Source organism: Lemur catta, chromosome 1 (assembly GCF_020740605.2).
Source record: "Lemur catta isolate mLemCat1 chromosome 1, mLemCat1.pri, whole genome shotgun sequence".
Classification (NCBI taxonomy): Eukaryota; Metazoa; Chordata; class Mammalia; order Primates; family Lemuridae; genus Lemur; species Lemur catta.
The window spans coordinates 279,943,479-279,953,673 of NC_059128.1; the positions used below are offsets into that span (position 1 = coordinate 279,943,479).

General features: G+C 44.1%; 1 protein-coding gene across 1 annotated transcript in view; it reads right to left on the minus strand.

Moving 5' to 3' along the window:
- Positions 1-9,891, minus strand: part of ERG (ETS transcription factor ERG) — a 251,424-nt gene extending 241,533 nt beyond the window's left edge. Inside the window, exon 1 of the mRNA XM_045540678.1 lies at positions 9,860-9,891. The gene's annotated coding sequence lies outside the window, so the exon portion shown is untranslated. The remainder of the gene's footprint in view (positions 1-9,859) is intronic.
- Positions 9,892-10,195: the final 304 nt, after the last annotated feature.

Here is a 10,195-nt window from a genome sequence, read left to right on the forward strand (position 1 = left end):
TTCAGCCATTTCGCACCCGCAAACACCCAACCTGAGAAGCTGGCAGGGAACTCACTGGGCCCTGGGGGGGGTGCCTCAGGGGGTCACTGTCTCCTTCACTGCTGTGCAGCTGAGAGCTGCAACCACGAGCCCACCACCCTGCATGGAGCAGTTTGTGGCAAACTGTAAAGCCCCAAGCACAGAAGCAACTGGACTTTAACCCTGCCCTACCAGCCACATGGCCGGTCTGGGGTTCTGGTTACCAGTGATGACACACTTTTTCCAAAGAGATTTTAAGCACATGTGGCTTGCATCAACGCGGTCTCGTATTCGCTCTGTGTTTAGACCACTCGCCTCGCACATTCTCATATTTACACATGTTCACTGAACGTAACCCCAAGTGAATTATTTAAGAAGTCTTAATGTGCTTCAGACTTCTCAAATACAATTTGGACTTCAAATTAAATTTGTACTCCCATGGGAAACAGGGATGGTCGGAGGCAGCTCGCAGCATCCAGTGGACGTGCAGGAGTCCTTGGGAGAGAATTTCAGTTACTTCTAAAGGGCTCACACCTGGTGGCCCCTGTTAGACGAAACAAGATGAGACAACAAAATCCTACGTTTGAAGGCAGAGAAGACTGCTGTATGCAAAATACAGTCTTGCTTTTTCATTTGTCCTTGGATGACCCTACAATAAAGGATCCCAACAAACCAGAGATGTACAATGGCAGACATGAGAACACAGCTACGTTTCTTGGTTTGACTTTTTTTAATTCCCTTTTTTAAATTTTAACAAACTATAATATTTCTTCAGCTTTAATGTTTGGTTATCAATAATTGTGCTGAATTTGGTATAAAGTGTGATACAGTGATTAGAACTGAGAGAAGCTACCTATATTTTATTTAGCAGTTTTTGGCTTGTTTTATTTTTACAGCAGGCACTGCCCACCGGGAAAAATTAAACCAGAATAAGGAGAGTGCAATTTCCTTACTATGCACTGGTGATAATGGAAACAAGCTTATCCACAATGAAGCACAGACAAGGAGTTTGCTAGAGACCAGGTATCAGAGTGAAAAACAAATGTCTTATTCAGGAAAATGTGGTTGAGTAAGAATCTGCTAGTGAAGTTTTTTTTTTTTTTTACTTTGCATAAATATTAACTTAAATCAACTCTAAAACAAGAATAGTTAAAAGGGTAAGTTATTCAACAACATATCACACGTAGTACACTGATAATAACAAAAGGCATATAAGCGATATGGATTGACTTCATAAGACTCTTCCCTGAGGTTCAGAATTATATAAAAAAAGAACAGCCCATGATATATGCAATCTGTCATTAGCAATTCACGGGACTATGTCTCTTAAAAGTTAATTCTATAGCAATACATTTAATTGATAGCCTTTCTTTCTCCAGGGTGCTAGCACTTTAAGAACTCTGTTCTTCAAAATGATAAACTGGATTATTCTCAGGAAACATGCAAAATAAGAAATTTGTCATCATGCTAGGATTATCTTTAAATAGAGGATACTCAAATAACACTTTTATACTTGAAGTTGTCACAGCATATGATTCCAACAAAAGCAGCACTGTTTGTTACCAAGCATGTAAAGTTTTGGTCTGAAAGTAGGTATTTTATTTTGCCCTATAAAAGCATAAAGTGACTCAACAGGAAATGATACATATATTTTCCCTCCAATTTAAAAGCTGTGGCTTTAGTACTGAACATGTCATGCTCGCATTCAATCTTCTATTGCTATCGTATCTGGTTCCATAATGATATTGGGGGTGATTTTGCCAACGAAGACATAAGGTCACAAAGATTCTACTCCTGTGACCAAGTTATAATCGACTTCATGGCTGCTCATTATATTAAATCTGAACCCCTAAGCTGGACGTTCTAGACCTGCACTGTCCAATACGGTAGCCACTGGCCACAGGCAGCTGCTGAGCACGGGAAACATGGTTAGTCCGGATGTGCTTAAGTGCAAACTACACACGTGCATTTTGAAGATTGATTACATTTGAAATAATATTTTGTACATACTGTGTTATGTAAATTTATTATTAAAATTACTTTCACCTGTTTGCCTTTTTTAATGTGGCTACCAAAAAATTTAAAACTACACACGAAACTCACATTCTATTTCCTTTCCGAGTGCTGCTGGGACCCTCTGCCTCCACGTCACCCACCGCTTCTTGTCACTTCCATAATGGACCCTCTGCTCTGACCAAAGTAACTCTATAGAGCAGAGTCCCGGATGGATCCCAGAGTCAGACTGCCTGGTTCTGCTTCTGGCTTTTACTACTGTGTAACTCCAGGCAAGAGACTTAGCAGTCCTGAGCCTCATTTTGCTATCCTGGAAAACGGGTGCAATCAGAGCACCTCCTGCAAAGAGCCATGACAAGAATGATCCCGGCAACACGTCTCCTGTGGCTGGACCATCTGGTGAAGTGAATGTCACCTGCCACCTCCAACAACATCATACTTCTCCCTTCCCTTCCACAAGATTACTTTCTTCCCCACCTTTTAACTTCACACTTGGGCTACTGAAATAGGTGCCTAGCCTGGTCCCTCCAAAACCTGGGATCACTGGGGCAGTTCCCAGCTGTGACCCAGCTCCCAGGCAACACTCCCACACTCCGACCACCAGCGGTGCCTGACTTCCCACCTGCAACCTCGCTGCTGCCCCCACTCTCCCTGCCTGTTGGGATCCAGCACTCTTCATGGCACGGCTCAAACACCTCAGCCTTCAGGAAGCATTTTCTGATCCTTCTGTGGCATCGTTTAGATCACTTTTTCATTGTACGATTCTATTTTACTTATACTCTACCTTGTTCCCAAAAAGGATATAAAGTGGTCTACAAGGACACACGCCATATTAACAGGGTTGTTTAAAATCCAGAGGTAGATGCAAAATAAATAAAACAGATGCAGGTAAAGAGACAGGGTGAGAACATAAACTGCGGCTCACAGCGCAGCGGCCAGCCAGGTGGGCCTTGGGGGCTTCGCCCTTGCTAGAGCCGGTCACACCCGGGCCTCCATGTGACGACATGCAGCCGAACACTCAATTCCCCTTGACACTAAGGCTCAAAATGAAGCCCCTCCATGAATCCATAAGAAAGAAGGGCCTGTATCTTACGGATTCTTTCTTATAATTCAACCTTGCCCAACAGTGAGAGGCCCTACAGCAAACGCTGTGCGTCACATGGGCTGTCTGTCATGCACTCAATAGACCACATCGGAGTACAAGACACAGAAGCCCTCCAGGCGCCATTCCCTCTGTCACCGTACAGTCCAGAGCCCTGCTCACTGCCATGATGGCCTGGCTCAAGCAGGTAGCACTGCTGAGGGTGTCACTCTTACTGGTGTGCACTCACCCCTTTCCAGATTCCGTGGCATAAGCATTCATCCTCTTGCCAGATCTCACCCCCTCTAAGGCACTGCCCACAGCCTCCCCAGAGTGCCTCGCACGGAGTCCGTCCCCCAATCCACCTTGTACTTTCTAGCCTCTCTTCCTTGCACTTGCCTTTCCTGCCATCCAGAGCACCCCTTCTGCCACCAGAGTTCCGGACCTTCACAACATGAGTCAAATCCGACTGCCCACCTGCCTCTGCTTACTCGGCAGAACACCTGAATTCTCGGGCATCCCACTTGTCCTGCGTTAATTTCCACCCGTAGCTATTTATCCCGAGGATGTAGCATTCAGAGCGTCCTTGCGTGAGTGAACTCTCTTCAACTAAACTTAGCTATTTGAAATGAAAAGGGATGTAGTTTTATTTACATGTTGTCAATACAATGAGTGGAAAAGAGAAAAATTCAGGCTTACCACTAACTGCTGGAGTCAGACAGACAGGTGGACAGACGGACTCTACACTGTAATGTTCTGGCTTCTCCCTTTAAACGTGCACTTGTTTTTCTCATCTCTAGATATGTCCAGTGCCTTACTGGTCCCTAAACAACTCATGTTTCCATTTCTCATTAGAAGAGTGCTTTCAGTGAACAGGTGCTGAATAAATTTTAATTGAGAAATGTATTTCTAGGTTGCTAAAAATTAACAAAGAAAATTTAACATGATTCAATGCTTAATTTTTGCAAGGAAAAAATTTACAATATGTTGATGCTAAATGCATGTTACAACTGTGCTTTTAATGTACACACAAATGCAACACTTACTGGGGGGTATATGCACTTACAAAATGACTTTACTGACCAACCTTTGGTCTTGCAATTTGGTTACAGAGTACTTAGAAGAAATTGCTCTTGTGGGACATTCTGTTTAATTACCTATATTTACACATCTTAGAAAACTGCACAAATAAATTCAATTTCATCAAGTGATATAATTGTATCTTCAGAACTGACATAATTTCAGCTGTAAAATCCTTGTACTTTAATATCTCAAGCAGCAATGGCTATCCTTCTTTGTTTTAATGGCAGGGGTTTTAGGTGGGGTTTCAGAATTTGGGGTAAATACTGGTAGTATGCTGATTTAGCATCCTTTCTCCAGAAAAGACTCGAAATACTCCCTAGATTTGATCTTTATTGTCATTATCTCTATTTAAAAACTCTGTAGTGAAGTCAATTTTACTGCCAGGGTCAAACAGACTAGAAAGTACTTTTCCATACTGAAGAAGCAAATTTTTCCTCCACTTCTGCATATTCTGTCCTCTTGCTGCTGTCTTCTGCATGGCAAAACGAGCAAGCCTTGCACAAGGCGGGTTTCAACCGTGTGCAATTATAGACCCAGATTTGTAAATCTGGCAGCAGGCTCACATCAGCTTTGTGAGGTTCGATATAATTTTAATGAGAATCCATTCAACGCATGAAATCTTCTTAGAACTAAGTTCCTCAATTGGCAGTCAGTTTCTTTTCAAAATGTTTTTACCTCATTTCCTAATAAAAGAAATCTCAGCTTTCTGATACATTTAATTAAAAAGTTTTATGTTGAGATTATAAATGTGAGTGGTTTCTGTTTCAAAACATTTAATTTTACTAGCACATACTTCATTTATTATTTATACTGAGCTTAGATCTATGCATGTCCCTTGCAAAAATTCTAAAATGCACCTCCTCCAGTCCTGGGGTTCAAAGTTTTCCCTTCCTAAGTGGTGCCACAGTCCTCCCTCCTTCTCACGAAGGGTCCTCATAACAGCTCCTTTCAGTAGTTTCTCTGACCCCTGAGATCCTCTCTCGCTGCAGCTTCCAGCAGAATTCCAAGTAGCACACAGAGGTCGGTTTGGGGAGGAATCCCATGTTCCCGAAATTCTTTCTTTGCCTGTGCCTAGGCTTCCCAATCCCCCAACACGGCCTCCTTTTAAGAGAGCAGCATTGCACTAGCTTCCAGCATTTCCTCCGTACGCTGTCCCTTTATAATCAGCTTGATTGCCAGGAAAGTCACCTGCCAGCCTCCCTTCTCAGCCTTCAGCCGTGTGTCTGGGACATATTTGTTTCCATACAAATTAATTGTGTGCAACGAGTTACACCTGCCTATGAACAACTAACAAAAGCCATTTAATCAGGCAAAATTCTCTTCGGGATTATGTAAGCTTGGGTACAATTTTTTAAATGTTAAGCAGCACCATCACTATAACAATGAAGTAGTTAAGTGCTCATCATTTTAAGAAGTGCTGTTATCTGAGGGTCAACAACATTCCCAACAGACTATATCTCAATACCCAATTCTGAAATTACTTAATAAGCGCTTGGGCCCCACTACTCAACAGAAGCACAGCTCTAAGTAAAGGCTGGCACTCAGCTCTCCCCACCCAAATTATTTAATGAACAAGGCGACCTGGGGACGAACCCCAAGTCCTACGGCAGGATCTGCCTGCCTTGGAGAATGGGGTTTCCATTAAATAGTCTTAAGGTCCCAAGATGCCAGGCCTCTCTCCCTCCCCTGCTGCCCACCCCTCCCACCCAGCCTACATGTGATGGGGAACTGCTGTGCCTGAAGAGACCCCACCAGTAGGCAAGGGCAGGCCTGTGGGTGAAAGACGGAGGAGTCCAAAGGGGTTTCTGCTTCCAGCCAGACGGAGGGTCCTGGGAGGGCAGAGATGGGCCACGGAGCCTCAGGCTCTGAAGCTGGCAGCAGCCCCTACAGATGTAAAGCTCCAGTGGCAGGACCTGTGAGGGACACAGCAGGGCTGTCCCATGTCACTGGGCCATCAACTCATCAAGGGCTGCCTGACTTTCAGGAACCTATATCTGCAAACCAAGAAAGAACAGCACTTTCTTATCACCAATTCCAATCAATGTCTTATGGTAAGGCGAGAGGCAGTGAACAGACCGGGGTTGCTCTGTTGTCCAGGAGAGTTCCGAATCCGACATCCACCTTGGTTCAGACGGAAAGATGCACAGCACCAGTGGATCCATTTCCAGGATGCAGTGCATGACTGTGCACAGGCCCGTATTTCCTCGGGGTGGTCACACAAACCTCCCTGTCTGGTGTGCAGAAAAGCAGGCACATTGGATTTTTAAAACCTTTAGACATACTAAGGGTTTGTCCCAGATCAGATCTGGTGTCTATTTCTCTAGAATCCTAATTTTAAAAAGTGATTAATTAATTCAAATAGCCTATTTTACACATTTGAGGGATATTTCCATTTTCACACACAGCCTTTTTGAACAGGACAAAGTCACGTAACTAAACTTCCTTCTGAATACACACTTTGTCAAGGTAACTGAACCCCTCACTTTCATTGTCAAATGACTGTGTCTCATACACAATCAGAGCCTCCCAGACTATGACATGCCGCTATAAAAATAGAAGAACTTAAAAGTTAGTTTAAATCTAAAACTTAGACCCAGAGCTCCATTTTTAGACACACCCTTTAATTTCTTGGTGTTGTCTACATTTTACTTACACTTAAATTTAGCAAAGTAATTTTAGCTCGCCCTCCTTCACCACCTTCACTAGATTTGCAATGTTACAAACACCAGGCATTGAATCTGCTCTCTCTTTTCAACACTAAAATGTTTGAAATAAAAGGTAAAGTTAAAAGGGGAAAATCTCCCCCTGGCTATTTTGGGAAAACCTGGTTCCGACAATTGTCCAGCTATCGGAAACTCTCGTTGTTTATTTACAGAATAACTGCCTTGAATCAAAAATGTGAGAAGTCGTACATTGACAATGCATCACGTACAGCCAATTACCTGACCACTAATAAGGGTGCTCCCAACACCAAGGAGAGTGCTCCTGCAAGGACATCAAGGCAGGGCGCAGCTGGGCAACTCCACGTACGACAGTCAAAGTCTCCAAAAAGTTCCAATTCTCGCCACTGCCACCAAGTATCATAATTATCTGAAATTGGGCCCAAAATATTTGAATGCCCCTATCATGTCAGCCTATTTTTCTTGCAAGTGCTACTCCTAAGTTTTGAACAGTTTCAAATTCAAAGTGCAGAATGTAAACAAAAACTGTATTGTGAAGGACTATGCTCCCCTGGAAAGCCCAAGGACCCTTCCACATTGGGAAAGAAAAAAGAACCTTTGGCATTCGCTTCCTCACTGGAAAACCCTGCCTGGGAAGCAAGAGTTGATGAAACCAGGAGGTGACAAAAAGAGACCTGCATTTGGAGAGACCAGCTGTTAACTTAAAATGAGAAATGGCTCTCAGCATCACAGAGCTGAAATTTTGCTCAGGACTTAATTCTTATTTTAGTTATCTCGACCAAATTGTGCTTCCCAGCCTCCGTAAGTCTCATTAGAAACGTCTAGGTGTCTCTGTGTCAACGCCTCCGGAATGGAGTTCTATGAAATAACAGGCAACATTGACATTTATTCAATGCTACGGTGTCTCCCCACTCTTCCAGATCCTGTGACTGACGCTGACCTGCTATCGTTTTTCACGGGGGAATAGGAAAAGATTTTAGAAACATTAGCTCCTCTGTTCGGTGAAGAAATAAATCCTCCATTTGTTTATTTTTTTTTGTATGTAAAGATAACAAGAAAAAAATCAGAGCTAATATTAATTTTAGGAAAAAGTGTTTAGTTTCTGTTATCTATTTACAGTATGAAATATGTTCAATATATGCATAATATATAAGATTTTAGAATCATATGTAAGTTAAAAATCATTTTTAACGTCTTTGAGATGTTTTACTTCCTACTTACATATCTGGCATTCCACTGGGATCTTAGTCCTTACCACAGACAAAATATCTGATTTTGTAAGATTAAAAATTCAACAAGATTTTTCTTTAATATCAAAACAAAACATGAAAATTAGAGGGGAGTGTTTATACGCAGGTGTGCATGCAGCCCCATTACACTAGCCAGCCAATAATGAATGCTAGTTTTCAAAATTTTAGCTAAAGAATTCAAATTAAATAACCAATAACTCCTTATGAAATAACAGAAGAATGTGAAATAATGTATCACAATTCTACCCTGAATTTTTAAAAATAAAATAAAGTAATTTTAAAGTGTCACAAAAGAGAAGAAACTAAAATTTTAAGGACTCTTGGAATTATATATTCTTTAACAAATATCTCAAAACATAGATTACCCATTTGCTAGTTTGGTGTAATCTCCAAAAGTCATTGTCACAAACCAAAGCTCAGATTACCAAACTGTAAATGACATTTGTGATGTGTGTGGCACTCCTAAAGCATTTCTTGAGAATAATAAAACTTTACATATTAGCCACAAGTTTGCATAGCTCACCCAGTTTCTGCTAGAATTGTAATTGCAATAGTGTGATTAACTCATTGATAATTTGACACACAATGCATTAATTTATCTGGTTGAGTTTTTATACAACTTCTGTCGCCTGATCCTCTATAGCTCAACGCTAAGAGCTCTGGCCTGGCCCAGGCGCCTGAACAAGCTGAAACCGGCAGAGCAAGGGTTAACCCTAGGAATGTGACAGCTCTCCCTTCCGGGGCTCCAAACTCCTGGGAGAGCATGAAAGATACTCAAAACTAGTCCCAATGGTAAATAAATTCTATGCCACATGTATATCACCCAGGGAAGAATAAAATGTATTTTTATTCACGTTGAAACTTTTCTGAACTACAGAAGCTATAGAAACATGTACAGCGTAAAATCTGCGGCACATATGATTTTGTTCTTTTGAAGGCTAAACGAAATTATCTTTAGATCAACGAAGAATTATATTTAAATTCGCATTTGCATGGAAATTGTTTATCCATTTTATTGGGCAGTTTAGTCTGCTATTAATAATAGCATTTAAGTCATACTTAAAAAATAATCATTGCCTCTCTGCAATGCCTTTTGTGAAACATCTATGCAATATATAATAGCGATAAATGCATGATGAAGTTCAGGGGAAAACCAAGAGGGCTAGCTGATAGAAACACAGGCTACGTTTTCAACATGCCGAGTTTCCCAATTACGGTGGAAAACTGGAAGCATAAACCTACCAGCTGCAGGCTGAGGGGTGGAAAGGTGAAAAGACAGCGACAGAGGGGGACAGAGGAAAGAGACCACTACTGGCGTTGAGCGGGTCCCGGGAGCCCGTGTTTAGGAGCATCGGACGGTCATTCCACGCACGGAAGGACCCAGCGGGTAGTGACATCCAAGCCCCACACCTGGTCTCTACTCTTAGCCAAGTGTAGGCTTTAATTCAAGCCTTATTTTTATTCCAGACGAAGTTAAATAACCCCTTGCTCGGTGCCCCAAGAGGTTTGCTTTCCTGGCCCTTGTCAGTTTCGGGGTGCCGGCCCCTCTGCATCCGCACCCGATCGCGCGCCTCCCGGGGACCGGGCCCTGGCGAACGGTCTCTCCCGTTGCCGCACGCCCCACCTGTCCCGGCGCCGTCGGAACAGCCGGGCGGAGCGCGCCCCGCGGGCCACCCCGCCGCCGCAGTCGCCAGCGCGGGAGCCGGGCAGGGCGCGCGGGGCGCGGGACTTACCGAGCGGCAAGCTCCGCCGTCGGGGGAGGGCGTGTCCCGCACGTGCGTGTCCGCGCGTGTCCGCGCCCGCGTGTGCCCGCGCGCGGGCCTTGGCCGTGCGCGCTGAGCCGGTCTCACTGACTCCCTCGGCGCCGACGGGCTCAGCCCATGGTGTGGGCGCCGGCCACGGGGAGGCTCCGGCTCCCGCCAATCGCCTAGCAGGGCGGCCGCCCCGACGCGCGACTCGCGGGCCCGGAGCGCGCGGGGGCAGGGTCGGGGGGCGGCGGGCGGGGTGCACGCGCGCGTCCAGGTGCGCGTGGCTGAGGGCGCGCGGAGATCCAGGTGTGCGCGGGGCTG